This window comes from Oryctolagus cuniculus, chromosome 8 (assembly GCF_051225735.1).
Source record: "Oryctolagus cuniculus isolate XC-2025 breed Fujian yellow rabbit chromosome 8, ASM5122573v1, whole genome shotgun sequence".
Lineage (NCBI taxonomy): Eukaryota > Metazoa > Chordata > Mammalia > Lagomorpha > Leporidae > Oryctolagus > Oryctolagus cuniculus.
Window position 1 is genome coordinate 66,978,989 of NC_142874.1, and position 16,048 is coordinate 66,995,036.

The 16,048-nt window shown below is 37.3% G+C and overlaps 1 long non-coding RNA gene and 1 pseudogene across 5 annotated transcripts in view; one reads left to right on the forward strand and one right to left on the reverse strand.

Moving 5' to 3' along the window:
- LOC149125039 (uncharacterized) overlaps positions 1-16,048 on the forward strand; it is a 354,033-nt gene that overhangs the window by 280,924 nt on the left and 57,061 nt on the right. The window lies entirely within an intron of this gene.
- On the reverse strand, positions 15,765-15,865 carry LOC127483359 (U2 spliceosomal RNA; annotated as a pseudogene).

Genomic DNA, 16,048 nt, shown 5'->3' on the forward strand with positions numbered 1-16,048 from the left:
CATTATGCTATATAATGTTTATAAAATTGGGTGTTAGAAAAAAAGTTACTGGTGACTGACTGCCTAAGTTCAGAGCAAGATGCCTTATTGTGTCTCTCCAATTTTTCTAGGGTACAAAATGTCAGGCAATGGTGCTTGAATATAACAGTTTCTTCTCTCTTATATGGATTAAGGCATTTTGTAGCAAATGCTGATCTATTTTTATAACTATAAGTTATAAGTTGAAGTTGAATTATAAGTTTCAAAATCAAAATTGTTTCAGTTACCAGGTGATATTAGGTATCTCTTAAAGGATAAACTCACATTATTTTGCCTGTTGCTCTCTATACCAGTTCTGCTGAATGGGTAAATAACACAATCTACATACATGATTTTAACATTTCTAGTAGTCACATTAAAACTAGTAAAGAGAAAATGGTGAAATTAATTTTAATATTGTTTTATTTAATGCCATATATCAATATCCTATTTCAATGTATAGTGAATATAAGATTACTAATGAGACTTTGTGAATTCTTTTTCTTATTTGAAATGTGATGTGTACTTTACACTCAACACATATTTTAATTTGAAAGAATTTCATTTTAAGTGCTTAATAACCACAAGTGGGTGGTAACTACCATATTGATCAGCCTACACACAGTTTTCTGTATGTTTAGTATGTTCAATGACATTTACATCAAGATAATGAAAATTTATTTTATCTTGTACCAAGTGCATTGACACTTTGTGTTTCATATAAAAAAAGGTAGTAATGTATGCTATTCGGTGAACCTACATTCTACATAGGTATTGTGAAGTCCTTAAATTGAGAAACATTTTATTTTTGAAACTGTAAAGAAATGGATCAGCCAGGGATAAAGGTGCTTCAAATCTCGCCAATAATGGAGGAAGGAACCATGATATCTTTAGAAGATATGCAACATCTGCATAGGTTTGCTTATGACTGGCTTCCTGATTTAATTTCCCTGTAAGATCTTAAATTCTGTAAGGAAGGGGAAATTTTCTTTTTCTTGTACTCATCTTAGGTTCATTGGCTGGTGCAGTGTAAATTAGCCTGAAAAGGGACTGATTATTAAGAGACTGATTTTTAAGAGAAAACCAAACAGAAGTCTATTACCATGTGCATTGTACATATATGTAAAAATATTCAGTGGTGAGTAACTCAAAGGGATTGTGAGAAGGGGGAATTTTATAGCATCTTAAAAAGGAATTATAAATTTGTAGAGAAGTGACAAGATGAAGCAAAAACATTTTGAGGCTTTAAAGGTAGTAAATTGTGGGAAAGCAAACACAGGGGGAAACGAATGGCAGATGTTAGGTAGGCAGATTTGTTATAAAAATTCTGCTGGTGACATCTCTGGGCTGATAAGGCTCTACAGTTGTCTTCCATGATTAACTACTGTCCTTAAATAGAGTCATGGTGGTGGGACACTTATTAATCTGTGTCTTGTTTTTACATAAATTACAGAGGGTGGAGGACTTTTCATGTATCTGCTTCTACACAATTACCTTCAGGTCAAAATAATCCTTATGCCAAAGTAGCATACTTTGGGGTAGCATATTCCATGTTCTTTCCATTCCTATCCTGAAAACTCTGTGATCAAACCTTTTAGGAGCATAACCACTGTGGGTTGAGAGGAAGTATTTCAGTCAAGAAATTTAAGTGATAATTGCAGGTGCTTAATACAATGTTATTGTAAGGAACTGAATGGAGTTAATCATCCTAGATGTTAGCTGTTCCATCTTGGTTGTACTAAAACCTTGTGAATTTAAAAATAGTTCTGTTTTCTAATAAAGATGTATCTTAAGTGATTGGGTTAAAATGTGTATAAAACAAATAAAAGGTGGATTTTACTGCATCAAGATTTGCCATCATTAGTCTCGGAAGGAATAATTGAAATGTCTTAGGAAAGTTAAGTAGTTTTGATGCTCTCAAGGTGTCACTCTCCAGAATTATTGGTGTCTAGTTTCAGTGTTACCTACATTTTTTCTTTTCTTTTTAAAATTTTTATTAATATAAAGAGAACAAGTTTAATGTATTCATAGATACAATTCTAAGATCACCATACTTCCCTTATCTCTCTGGAACTCTTTGCAAGAAGGAAAAGCCTAGTGAGTCTTAGTGTTTAGATTTCAAATTTGCAGTCACCGAATAAATGAAGAAATGATAATTTCTCACTTTGTTTTAATCGTAATATCTTTCTTTTTTTCTGTCATTGTTATCTGGGATGCCAGCAGCTGTTTCTGGGCAGGTTGCAGCTGACTCATGCTAATCCTACAATGTCTTTTCTTTACTGTGGACTCTAAACAGCTAAAGTTGATATTTTAGATCCATGTCTTTCATGTTCAAAAAAAATATATTTTCTTTCTCTTTTATTTTTTTCCTGCTGAACTTTTGCTCTCTTTATATACTGTTCTAGATTCCTTTCTAATCTCTTTTATTCTCCTTAATTAAAACATCATGACGAAGTGTAATGATCTAATATATGTATATATAAAACTCTAGCCTGGTGCACAGATAAGGTTTCAGATTCATCTCGTTTACTTTGAATTCCTCATGTTCAAAATTAAAGTTAAAACCCAATATATCTCATATATAACAAAGAAGAAAAATAATCCTTCTTAATAGTCTTAAACATCCATATCAAAACCAGAGTGGTTAAAGCTTATTAAATTTTAAAGTTCTGATAGAATAAAACATTTTTGTTCTCCTTTACCTTAGACTATGTAACTTAATGTGTTCTGAAGAAGGTAAATGACAGACAGACCTACCCTAAATGCAGGCCTTAGGGATTTTATTTATTTATTTTTTATTTTATCAATAAAGTTTGAAATGCATTGATGGATGCTTAGTATTTTGTTGATGCTTCAATTGCTAAGGGAGATAATTGTTGCCTTTGTGATAATTTTCAGAATTGATGGTTTCATAATTGATGATCATAAAATCTTGGATTTGGGAAATAGTATAGCTTAAGTGAGTGGAAAGAGCAGAAATAAACCTAAACAAGATATAAACACATTGTTGTGGTATGTCTGGCAATGTGGCCAACTCTCAATTTTCCATGCTGTTGGGAGCCAGAGATGCACAGATAATTGACATACTCATAGTCCAAAATCTTCAGTTCAATGAACAGTTTCCATATTTTTTTCTATGAGATCTACTAACAAGGAACAGCATAGATTGGTTTGTGTTCCAGCAGATTTACTCCTGCTCAGCTTTGGGTGGGGTTGATAATGAGCAATGTGTTGTCCAAAAGGCTATGAGCCAGAAAGAAAATGAGGGGAAATCAGTGGCTAGGAGAGTCCACAATTGGATAATCTGCCTCAGAATAATATAGAGTTGACTGTTTGTCAATTAAGATGAAATAATAATATTTCCTGTGATTCTTCAATTGTTAAAAAAATCTGCCCTCTTTACAGAATCTTTTCATTATAAAAATGGATATTCTATATTTTATAATGAATAGAGAAGTAGAACTATATCTCACATAGCATGTTTAATTAGAATAGCAGCTTACATTTTGGAGTTAGCTGCACTTGCGTTCTGAACCTTCCTATGTTAATAGCCCACATCGTGGCTGGTTTGGTTTGATTTTGATACCCTAACATCACCACAATGAGAGTAAGTGATGCAATTTACTGCAGAGGGATTCCCTACTGGGAAACAACTGGCGCCTGAAAACCTTTCCTGGATATGCATAAGGGCAGTTAAACATTGTTTTTGCCTCAAAACAGGGTGGAATTCCAAAATACCACAGAGAAAGAGATGTTTTGCATTTAAGGGTAAGGGTAGTACTGCATAATCTATGTACATTAAAATAAACATTTTCCCATTTGAACAACTGGTCCATAATTAAACGTAAATGCCCCAATCCCACATAATATATCCATACCCAAACATGCCAATAATATCCCATGGTACTCCCTGACATACCCTCCTTTTCCCTCTGTCTTAAACTGGCTGAGAATCTATAAAAGCATTCCTGAAACAGTCATGCAATTATTTTAGGTCTTTGGCCTACAGCCCGATAGAAGCTAGACCATGTCTAAATAAAATCAGACTCCAAGCAAGTGAGAGACATAGGCATTTCTGTCATGGAAGGGTAAAAAATCTGAATATTGAAACAGCTTCACAGTCACTCAACATATAATCAATACACTAGAGACTTGAGTGGAAGGGTTACAAAAATCTGGAATAAAGGATTGATTTTTTTTAAGTTTGTAAATAAATTCTGAGTCTCTCCTGTATGTCACCATTAAAAGCTGACTTATCTACAAATGAATGAAGAGAAAAATACTCTTGTGAAAGCCATTTTATTTTTCTGAAATTTCATGCCAACTAATGATAATTATCAGTCTAAAATTTGAACTCAGAAGTAGAGATTTGGATTGATCTATGGCAGGGGCCTGGTTGGGTATTTGTGACAGAAGGACAGGAATATGAGAAAAAGTGAGGATTATAATAATAAAGACTGTAAGATTTGGAGGAACTCAATGGAAGGAGACAGAAAGGAGGATTCAAGCAACTGAGATCTCAGTGAGGTTCAGGTGGGTTTAGGGAGAGTGAAACAATAGAAGGATAGGGATTTTGTTCTGAGTGGAATAGTGATGTTTAAGATTTCAGAGGAAGAATTGGCTGATGACAAGGGCCAGTCCACAGCCAAGACAGTGGGTTGCTTCTATCCACATGCTCTCACATACATATGGAAAAGATTACGAAGGAGGGGGCATTTTCCTTCAAAGTCATCATGGTACAACACATTGGACAAAGACTAGAGAGGCTTGCACAGTTCCTGGTCCTACTGTTACATGATTCTATCTTCTCTTTGATAAAGTGGGTGTGAAAATATCCGTCCTACTACTATCTCAGAAATGTTATGAAGAATAAATTATGTATGTGCAAGTTCTTTGCAACTTACAAAGCACTATATGCATGTTGAGTATTGCTGAAGAACACATTTCTAAATGTAACAGTGATTCACTATGAGCTAGGCAGCTGGGAAATCCTTTAAGACAAGAATATTAATTGTTAGAATTCATTATTATCCAAGTTCAAAACCCTGCCTTGAAATTCCTTTGCCTGACCACTGAGTTCCAGTTCCTCGTGGTTCCTAGGTGATGGCCAAAGGCTGGTTGGGATCATCTGGAATTAAAAACCGAACCACCAAGTCACATAACCCAGAGAATCACCAGAGAATCACATAACCTAGAGAATCACCAGAGAATCACATAACCCAGAGAATAAAGACCCTAATGAGTAAAGACGTTGGTTTGGATTCCCCAAAGTTCTATGATACATTGCTAATTTTTATTTAACTACTGACTCTCTTCCCTGAGATCAGTCCCACGGCCTACTTTCTAAAACCCTGGGCTCAATCTCTTTATGCTTCCTCCATCTGATCTCTTGTGGAGCCCTCAGCATGCCCTGTTGCTCTGCATGGCTATGATATTAGAAAGGATAACATAGAAATGATAAAAAGACAAAAGCAGCAGTGGATCAGTTTTCTTTAGTGGAAGAGTAATAATTGAAGTCCAATATTCAGCTTGAGTCTCTTCTCAGTTTACATTTCAAAACTCTCAGAGTTTTATTGGATATACTGATTTATATTGCAACTGATAGTCAATGAATGGGATATTGGAACATCAATCAGCTTATGGTGTATTTTCTAAAGTAGCAAAATAAAATAAAAATACCTTGTTATGAGAACAAATTTGTGATGATGTCATAAACAGTTTTAAATTTTTACAGATGCCAGTGAAAATAAGACTGACGAAGTTATTTTCTCTGACCTGTTTCTGTCTTGAAGGCAGTTTTACATTGATTTACACTGTATTGCAGAATAAAACAATTACTTTTGGTGAAAGGCACCAAAAGTCCTGATAACTCCATATCCCTCTGTCAAGACCCCTTGGTTTTTCTCCTTACCTTGCACACACAGGAACCATCAGTAAATTCCAGCTTGCTGTATGTACTGAAACAATTCAGAAAAAGACAATCTCAGTTTGTAAACTTTTCTAATCCTGTCTTTGATAAATCCATAGATAGAATAAAAAGCTCTCTCACAATGAAGCTAAAACAAAACAAAACAAAACAAAAAAACAGAAAAGAAAAAGAAAAAAAGTCCCAGCTAAGTTTTATTCTGATTAATAGAATTTTAGATGTCTTGGATGTGCATCTAACATTAACAATATCACAATTATTAATAGCAAGACCGTGGAGCTAAACTTTACCTCACTGTCTACAAAGAATGTGTTTGCTGCAATGCATTAGGCTTGTCTTTGACAAGTTTAAGACACCACAGTGAAGCAGTTGGTGGGGACAGACAGATAGAGTAATCCATCAGATAAATCAGTTCTTTATCCCATTCAAGCTTGTTTTCAAAAGCTAAGTCCATGAGGGGAATGGGGTAGGCCAAGATTTCTTTGTTATAGTGTTCTAGATAGTTTCATCTTTTTTGGTTGCAGTCTTTATATACATTGTATAAAGTGTGATAAGCTCTGGGAAAGTTTTGTAAACTGTACTGCTTTGCACGTATAAGTGAGGAGTAAAAAGCAATAATTAGAGCAGATTTCGGGTACTGATACTCAGTTCAGTAACCAAATTGTTCAAAACATTTGTCTTGGACTCCTAGCCTGTAGATCTAAGAAAAAACAAAACAAAACAAAAAACTATCTACTGTTTAAAGGACTTATTCTATAATATTTTGTTATGGCATACTGAGCTAATTCTTACAAGTTCATTTAATAAATATGTATTGAGCATCTTCAGTGTTCCAGGAACTGTCTAGGACAGTGTTGAGCAAACTAAAGTTCAGAGGCCAAATTTAGCCTGCTTTCCATTTCTGTAAATAAAATTTTATTGGACTATTGCCACAACCACTCTTTTACATATTGTCCATGGCTTCTTTCATGATACAGCGACAAAGTGGAGTCTCTAGACAGAAACTATGTGTATTTTAAAGCCCCAAATACTTGCCATCTGCTAATTACAGAAAGAAATTGCCTCACTGTGGTCTAGAATCCTGAAATGCAACAGTCAGAGCATACTGCACAAATATTCCAGATTCTAAATTTATGTTATTTTCTTGGCAGTTACTTGGAGAAATGATATGAAAGTGAATTTGTGTTTGGATTAGAAGACCTGATGGATTGAAACACCAGTCAGTCAGTCTCAGCCAGACATGCGATTTCCTTTCATTGCCTCATGGATAAGGAGTGATCATTAACAAAGTGATGAAAGGCTTCCAATAATAGAAAGTACGGAATTTTTTGTCTTTGAGTTTTAAAAATATAGTCCATTATGGCTTATTGATTTCTAGCTTCTACAGCAGTTTTTAGGATGAATTTGTAACATAAATGTTTAGCCACAAGCTCCCCAGGAGAAAAAAGCTCTGATTGGTAGAATTCGCCTATTTCCATAGTATAAATACTCCAGTCATGGATGATATCATGATACTAACATGTTGTCAATGAACATTCATTTGGAAAGAGATGTATGATAGTAACCATTGCACCATACTGACCAAATAGATATAAATGATCTTAGGAGAATAGATAATAATAAAATGAAAATAATTCAGAAGTGACAGCTTCAAATTTTTAAAAAAAAGATTTGTTTATTTGAAAGTTAAAGAGAGAGGAGAGACAGATCTTCCATCCACTGGTTCATTTCCATATGGCCACAAAGGTCAGGGCCGGGCCAGGCCAAAGCCAGGAGCCAGGAGGTTCTTCCAGGTCTCTCACATGGGTGGCAGGCACCCAATCACTTGGGCCATCTTCAGCTGCTTTTCTCAGGCCATTAGCAGGGAGCTGGATCAGAAGTAGAACTGCTGTGACTTGAACTAGTGCCCATATCAGGTGCCAGCATCCTAGGCAGTGGCTTTGCCCACTATGCCACAATGTCGGCCCCAGCTTTGAGTTTTATTATTTTTAAAAATATAGTTTACTTATTGTAACTAATTATTTTTAAAGCTAACTATATTAAATAACATACTTGCAGAGTTCTTGGAAAATTTAATAATCTGCTTTGCAACCTGGTGCAAGAAGGCAAAGTACCACTGGAGGTGAAGTTTAAAATCTTCTTACAATTTTTTTCTTGTTCCAAATATTTAGCTTCAAAGATAACTAGCTATCTATAGAAATAGATATAGATAAAATATATATCAATATATAATGATAAAAATATATACCTTAATTGGTCAGAGTCAATTAAAATAATTTTTTATAATAAATATATGATAGTTAACTGAGGACTGTTCTCAGAAACTGGATTCCTCTTTCTTGGTTAGAATAATCAGAATTTTGAGCTGGGTAGCATGCTTAGAAAATGTTTCATAGGGCCAGTGTTGTGGTACAGTGAGTTATACCAGCATTCCATATCAGAGTGCGAGTTTGAGTCCCAGCTGATCCACTTCTGAGAACTTCCTGTCAATTTGCCTGAGAAGGCAGTAAAGGATAGCCCAGTGTGGTGATCCGGTGAGACTGCCTGCCTAGCCCATGCAGTAAGCCTGACTGCTTGCACAGGCACATTTTCCCCCACCCTCACCTTCTGCCAATCAGGTAAATTGCTCCCTGGTGTGGCCCAGAGCCCACCTGGAAAGCTACCCTAGCTATGTGACCTTCAAGCTGATTGGAGAGGCATATTGGTGCCAGTGTCGGTTCTGTCCTATAGAGTTAGAGTTGCCCTGAATTAGTTACACCCCTTCTGGCTACCCTTTAAAAATGTACGTACTTGTGAATAAAAGTGGACATGTTCACCAAAGCCTGTCCCCGGTGCTTCTCGTGGAAGAACACCATCGCCCCACTCTCCCCAACAGTGTGGGCCTCACAGGACGAGTCCGCAGCCCAGGTTTTGGGTCCCTGTCACCCAGATAGGAGATTGAGATGGAATTCCTGGCTTATGGGTTTGGCCAGGTCCATAGCTGGCTTTGGAGCCATTTGGGAGATTTCTCTCTCTCTCTCCTTCTATATTGTCATCCCATTATTCAAATCAATTGATCTTCAAAGACAAGAAAATATTTTATTCACCGATTTCTGTGACTAAGAAAACTAAGGTTATGACTGAGTCAGAGACTTGCCTGAGGTCAACATCATAAAGGAGTGGAGCAGGCATCAAAGAAGCCCAAGTGCTCCTTGCCCTCTATCAGCCTGCCTTATAGATTTCGTTTATCCTCAGAAGTGTGGCCAATTCTCATACTAGGGATCAAAAAACCTTCTTAGGTGAAAGAGATTGCTCCAGATTTAATGTAGCACCCCTAGAATCCAGCAAAATTAATTTCAATCATATATGGCTGGAGTTCCAGGTTTAATGTTAGTTACATTTTCTGTTTCCTTTAGCTCCTGCATATTTAATTGGCATATAGTTTTGTAGAGTAATTTCTAGTGGTGATAGCTAAGAGAGTATGAATATGTTTGTTGAATTAAGTTATTTAAAAGGAAGAAATTACACAATAAAAGGATTGAAAAGAATGCTGACTAGATCACTTATCTGTCAATAACATTTGATAGAGTGAAGCAGAATTCATTCATTCACTCAATCAGTATTTACTGATTTTGTATTGGGCACTGTTCTAAGTACTTGGGATACAGACGTGACTTGAACAAAGCTTTTACCCTTATGGAACTAACATTCTACTGAGGAAGACTTAATGTAATGTTAGGTGGTGGGTAGGTCTGAGATACAAAAGAGAGTGAATACAAAAGAGAAGGGGTAGCTATTTCACATAAGGTGCTCAGAGACATTCTCTCATAAAAAGGGTGATACTAAAATAGAGGCCTGAAAGGCACAAGGAGGGAGTCATTTAGATACTTGCAAAGGACAAGTGCAAAGTTCCTGAGGCTGGAGGACAATGGGCATGCTCCTGAAAATTAGAGAACAGTACTGGAAGGTGGTGAGAAGGGAGAAGGAAGTGGTCACTGAGGTCATGTTAGGACTGTAGACCATTGTCAGGGAGTCTTTTGTAGGGAAGCCATTGGACTATCACACAACATAAACAAACACATCCCTCTGGCTGCAGTATGGGGAATGGGGTTAGGAAGAAGAAGAAGAAGAAAAAAAAAACAAAACTAGAAGTTGCGCTACTAGATAGAAGGCTATTGTAATAATATAGGTTAGAGAGATGCTGACTTGGTCTAGGTTCAGTGCTTTTCAGACTTTCTCTAAAGGAGTTTCAGTTGCCAAACCCAGAGCAATTAAATATATGTGGACACACTCTGCGACAGTAATTTTACATGAAATGATTTCAATGTGCAGCCAAGGTTGGGAATCAGAATCCAAGGTAATAACCATGGAAGTGATAAAAAGTGACTGGATTCTAGCTATATTTAACCACTAGGACCAACAGCATTTTTTAACTAGTAGGGTGTGGGGTGGGAGAGGAAAAAAGAAGCAAATGATAATTTCAAAATTTTTGCTTTGAGCAACTGACAAATAAATGAGAAAACTTTTTTAAAGTCCAATTAGCTTTTCACATAATTGTTAAATTTCCTGAACATGGTAATAGATAGAATTGCTTTTTGGTAAAATATGCTGTTACATGTATTTTGAAAAAAAAAAAGAAGTACTTGCTCTCTTTTCTACCATTGTTTCAAGATATAAAAATTAGAAATCATGATAATTATTTTAACAGAAAGATTGTAATATAGAAATTGGTACAACAGAAGCTGGGTAAACAGACCGAAAAGACTGATTGGAGACTGCCGAGTAAAATGGAAGCAACAATGTAGTCACCATCCTGTGGATATGAAAACCAATGGCAGAGGTTGGTGTTTTCAGAAATTGGTTTTGTCAGATACTAGAATCTCAGCACCTGACAACTCTAGAAGCCAAACATCTGAGAAGAGGGTGGTGACCAGCTGTTGCTTCTGGTCAAAAAGGAGTCCAAAGCGACGACTCTGTGAAACTGAAACTTAGCCCACCAAGGGAAAGCTTTTGACAAGCTCATGTTGGTACAGTTAGGACATGAGAAGGAAGATTTCTGGGACTGTGGCTAGCACAGACTCTTGCAGCCAGCTTTTGTGGCTGAAGCAACTGCCTTCCTGGGAGTGGCACTGTAAGGAAGAGCAAGTAGTGAGAAGGGAACAAGTCTACTTTCTTCTCCTTCTGCCATCCAGTATTGCTCCAGTGTCTCTACCAGTAGAACTTCATAGAAAGGTGTGTGCCAAAGAAGAAGTATAGCTTAGTGAGTCCCAGTCCAGCATTACATGGCAGGATATACAAGTCTGGAGCTAACAGCTGCTGTAGTTCATCCATTTGGCTACTTAAGCACGCATATCCACAATTCTACATGTATTTATACTTCCATAAACATCAGTAATAGTCTTAGTGACCAAGCTTAACAATATGCAAGTAAACTTTATATAAAGCAAGATAGTCTCTTTCTGTCCAAAGAGATGAAGCTCAAGGTCCAAAAAGTTACAGCATCCCTCTCAGGCAAAGTCACGTTATCCATTATGTATGGTGTTGATTGCTCCTCCAGTTTGGTCATAGTCTCATTTGAATAATCTGAAATAAAAGCCTAATTTGAAAGTTAACCTGAAAAAACTATATAAAATAACAAGGGAAACAATCAAAAAAGGAAGAAAATGACTACCATAATTCTAATTCTGTGAGTGATCACAAGGCTATAATTGGTATTTATTTTGTCTTTGTTCTGTAATCCTATCTCCTTTCCTTGCCTTCAGCCTATACCTCTACTAGTTGATTCTCTTTATCTTGTAGAATGACTGAAATCTTCATTCCTGAATTCTCAGTGGCCCAGCCACTCCTCCTCTGATATTTTTTTCATTGCTGACATGTTCTGTTAAATTTCATTTTTGGACATGAAACTTCTAGTAGGTGTCCCTAAGAATCCTCTGGTTTATGAACATTATTTGTTTCCACTGTATAGAAATCTAATTTCCTCTTGATAATTAGAATCTGTCATCCCAGCCAATAAAGTAAACCCCATCTTTACCCCTAAATTTCCAAGTCGAGAAGTGAAAAATCTGCTGGTATGTTTTTATAGTGTAATAGTAGAAAGAGGCTCTCTCACTTTTTCTTGATTCTTTTTTTTTTTTTTTTTTTTTTTTTTGACAGGCAGAGTGGACAGTGAGAGAGAGAGACAGAGAGAAGGATCTTCCTTTTGCCGTTGGTTCACCCTCCAATGGCCGCCACGGCTGGCGCGCTGCGGCCGGCGCACTGCGCTAATCCGAAGGCAGGAGCCAGGTGCTTCTCCTGGTCTCCCATGGGGTGCAGGGCCCAGGTACTTGGGCCATCCTCCACTGCACTCCCTGGCCACAGCAGAGAGCTGGCCTGGAACAGAGGCAACTGGGACAGAATCCGGCGCCCCAACCGGGACTAGAACCCGGTGTGCCGACGCCGCTAGGTGGAGGATAAGCTTATTGAGCCACGGCGCCGGCCCCTTGCTTCTTAAACCAATATTTTCTAACCATGGCAGAAACAACTGACTCAGATATATACTACATTAAGTAAGACAGAACTCATCACTTAAGTGGTTTTGTCTGGCAACTGGTGCCATAAATCAAGTGTCAGCTGATTCTTTATGTATCAGGTACAATGCTTCTGTTTAATGGGGTATCTGTTAAGGCCAGTGAGTTCATGGAAACGAGCCCATTGCTATATTTCTTTTGCTGTTAAGTGAGTCCAGTCAGTAGCAGTGTTCTTTGGAGTACCACAATGATGAGTAAGGCATTCAATATGTCTAACAATATCAGTGCTAACAAAAGCGTTATAGACTAGAGGGGCAAATGCATATCTAGAATATGTGTTCACCCTAGTGAGGACAAATTACATATTCTTCCTGATGGACTGAGTCTGATGTATAAACTTGTCACCAGATGGCTGCCTGGTTCTCTCAGGGAACAGTGCTATCTTTGGGGTTCATTATTATTGTCAGCTTTTGACATAGCAGGTTATAAAATCAGTCTTAGAGTGAAAGTCCATGTTGTTAAGCAGTTATAGCTTCTATTCATGTACGTGGGCTTTTGGAGCAAGCACTTAAATGGTTGGGTACAGAGGTTGAATGACACCCATAAAACCTGTCATCTGTCTACCTGATAATTGAGAGCCCCCTTTATATTTGATTCTCTTTGCTTAGCATTCATGTGGGACCCAAGTCTTTTCACTCTCTGATCCGTTCTACCTTCTAGTTACTCTCTTTTTAGGTCTTCTTGTCATCAGTTGTCTGGTGATGCTCTTTCAGAGTCCCTGATTAGAAAGCTAAAGAGTTAGCTAATGGCCCCAAGTCGCTTTAGATCTGTACTTCTGTATTTCTCAGTCCTGACAAAGTGGGAAACCATGTGACCTACATGAAGTGCTACCTACCCACTGGGGACATTACCTCACCACTTCCTTTCAGTGGCATTGCTGAATGAGTGTGTAATTGTAGCAGTACACTCCCAGGTTGTGAAAACATATGACATAGAATCATCTGTAAACCAGACTTTTTTCTTCCTTACTCAAATGATCAGAAGTAATTCCACATGAATCCTGTGTGGATTAAGGGAGGGGAGACAAGGGGGCAGGGTAGATGACAGGAGTGTGACCACCTGATCATGTACTTTACTTTCACTGTTGAGGCATGTGTAAGCCTGGTCACTTACGAAACACTTCAAAGTGTTTGTAGAAAGTGGAATTAAAAGATAAATATATTTTGCTATAAAGAATGATGAAACCCATGCATAGTTTCATAATGTGCATTTTCCATGAACTTTTTGAAGATTCCTTGAATGCATGGGTTTCCAATTCTTTTTTGGCACTAAAATAAACACATCTTTTAATTGAATTTTCCATTAACATGTTAAAGTGTGTTTTTGTAATATACCATTTGCATTTCATGATGGTTTTCTTCCATCAGTCAATATTGTGGTTTGTTATTGGATATCAGTAGTTTAAATGGGATATCTCATTTGGTCACATGGGCCCTTGATATCCCTCAAGGGTACAGTCTCAGGGAGCCAATAATAAATCAGGAGCTGTTCTTCAAAAGGAAAACATCTATCCATGGAAGAAGCCCTCCCCCACCTACCACCCCCACCAACAAAAAACAAAACAAAAACTTGGTGGTTCTGTACTGTAATTCTTTAAGATCTTTGGCAGAGGCTTTATTCAGCATCCCTAGTTGCCACAGATACTTTTGAGTATTGTTTAATCTGCTAGATAATAAGCCCAAGAGACCTTGTGAACTGTAGCTTGGTCCTGCGTCACAAACTTGGGTTAATCTTGTCCTCACCTAAATTATCAGCCTTTGAGGGTTCTTGATAAATGGGTGTAAGCTGTGCATTCAGATACAGCGTATGCCCGCCCTCAAATTCAAAGATATCTATTAAGTAGTGTACCGCTTTTGAACTAAGGTAGTTCAGGCTCAAAAACTTGTATTTTGAAAAGAAAAATGCACCAACACTGGGTCCTCCAAAATGGCTCTAAGGTAATAAGTGTCTGAATTTTCATTCATAAGTGGAGAATTTGCTATACTCTTCAAGCCAATATAAATCATATATCTTCTCTTTAAAGTTGCAGTGTTTTAAGTCACTTAAGCAGTAGGTAATGTAGTAAAGAGACTTAAACAGACTTAAGTTTTCCTCTCACTTTGGGTAAAACAGCTAAATGGTCACTCATGGAAGTTGTACCACCATGGAGACATGTGGTGTAGATGGCAGTTTAAAAAAAAAAAAAAGCTTGCCTACAGACTCTGTTCCCTGCTTATTCTTTGCTCATTGCAGATGTCACCAATTGATCATGATCCTCCTTCTGAGTATTCTTAGTCTTAGTATCATTTTTTAATTTAAAGGTTTGTTTTATGTATTTGAAAGGAAGAGAGGGAGGGAGGGATGGGGGAGAGAAAGGGAGAGAGAGAGAGAGAAAGGGAGAGAGAGACATGCTGGGGCTTGGCTAGGCTGAAGCCAGGAGCCTGGAACTCCTTCCAGGTCTTGCACATGAGTGTCATGGGACTAAGAGCTCCTATCATAATTTTTTTCTCTTCTCCTTTGATGAGAAGCCTCCTGCCATTCTAAAACCCAAGGTTATCTTTCACAAGGAAGATCCAAAAATGGTCATTAAACACATGAAAATGTGCTCAATATCACTACTCACCAGAGAAATGCAAATCAAACTGCTATGAGATAGCATATCACATCTGTTAGAACTGCTATTGTCAAAAAGATAGGAGCTAACAAATATTGGCAAGGGTGTAGAGAAAGGGAACCGTTGTACACTGTTGGCAAGAGTGTGGATTGGTGTTGCTACTATGGAAAACAGTATGAAGACTCCTAAGGAAATTAAAAATAGAACTACCCAATGATCCCGCAATACCTCTTTTGGGTATGTACTCAAAGCAAATAAAATTCCCACTTTTTAAAGATACTTGCATGTCCATGTTCATTGCATGATTCTTCACAATAACCAAGATATGGAAACAACCCCATTGTCCACTGACAGATGAATGAATAAAGAGACTGTTGGTGTATATACATAATTGAATATTACCCTGCCTTAAAAAAGGAGATCCTGCTATTTCCTATGATTGGATAAAACTAGAGGACATTATGATAAATGAAATAAGCCAGGCAAAGAAAAATGTCACATGATCTCATTTACATGTGCTATCTAAAAATATTCAGATGTATAGAGAAAGATAACAAAACAGTGCTCAGCAGGGGCAGGGTGAGGGAGGGAGGAATTGGATGTAGATCAAATGATACCAAGTAGCAGAAAGAATACATCATAGGTCCTCTGGTTCCCTTCTTCCTCAGTAGCTAACTGTGTGAGTTAATGTACATGTTAACTTGCTTCACTATAGTAATCATTTTAAACTGATAAGAACAGATACTACACTTGATCTTAGCCAAAAGGCCGAGAAGCGATATAAAGTAACCATTTTACTATCGCTATATATCTCATAACATCATGTTATTTGTCTTTTTTTAAGATTTATGTATTTATTTGAAAGTCAGAGTTACATAGAGAAAGAAAGAGAGGCAGAGAGAGAGAGAAAGAGGTCTTCCATCCACTGGTTCACTCCTAATTGTCCGCAACAGTCAGAGCTGC